The sequence below is a fragment of the Arachis ipaensis genome, chromosome B07, assembly GCF_000816755.2.
Source record: "Arachis ipaensis cultivar K30076 chromosome B07, Araip1.1, whole genome shotgun sequence".
Lineage (NCBI taxonomy): Eukaryota > Viridiplantae > Streptophyta > Magnoliopsida > Fabales > Fabaceae > Arachis > Arachis ipaensis.
The window spans coordinates 116,545,606-116,546,336 of NC_029791.2; the positions used below are offsets into that span (position 1 = coordinate 116,545,606).

The 731-nt window shown below is 29.5% G+C and overlaps 1 protein-coding gene across 2 annotated transcripts in view; it reads right to left on the reverse strand.

The window, feature by feature from the left end:
• The window catches only part of LOC107605978 (scarecrow-like protein 1), a 3,740-nt gene extending 3,413 nt beyond the window's left edge, over positions 1–327 (reverse strand). Inside the window, exon 1 of one of the 2 annotated variants that reach the window (XM_016307940.2) lies at positions 210–327. The gene's annotated coding sequence lies outside the window, so the exon portion shown is untranslated. The remainder of the gene's footprint in view (positions 1–209) is intronic. The other variant, XM_021106327.1, reaches the window with a different exon arrangement.

Consider the following 731-nt stretch of genomic DNA (forward strand, 5'->3'; position numbering starts at 1 on the left):
AAGAAAAGAAATTAGCAGTCAGATATGAAGAATGGTTTAGGTCTTAGGAACTAAGTTTTTAAAGAATGATAATGATGATAATATGAACATATTGATATTCCAATTCCAAAAAGAGTTAAAAGTAAATAAAAGAAAAGGTAATGATGATAAAATAATCTAAGCTTCTGGAACCCAGAAAATGTTACTGGTTATACAATTGAACAACTCACCAAAGATTTATTAAACCCCACACATCCAAATTAACGAAACTACTTAGCATTCACCGTAACATTTTTTTTTTATACCTTTTTTTTTCTTATATGTTTACACCAACTTCAAACAATTTCGTTTATTATTACCATTATTATACTAATGTGTCATTGTTAACTTTGTACCTCAAGAGAGGTTTGTGTATGTCTTTAATTTCAATGCTTGTGTTTCATCTTTCAATCATGACCGTTGGATTGAGGCATTAGTTGACTATTTTGGTGGCAATTGTGTCTTTCTGTATTAAAAATATATTTCCTTAGTAATTATCATACATAATAATATTTGGACTTGCTTAGTCCGTGTCCACTTGTAAAGATGATATGAATATAAATTATTGATATTGATATCTGAATAGGGAGCGTAGAAGAGAAAAAAGGGAAAAAAGAAAAAAAAGAAAAAAAGAAAACCGGTGCAAAATGACGCGGTTTCTGACATCATGAAATTGTCACTGTTCTTTCATTAGGCTTAAGCGTGTTAGACAG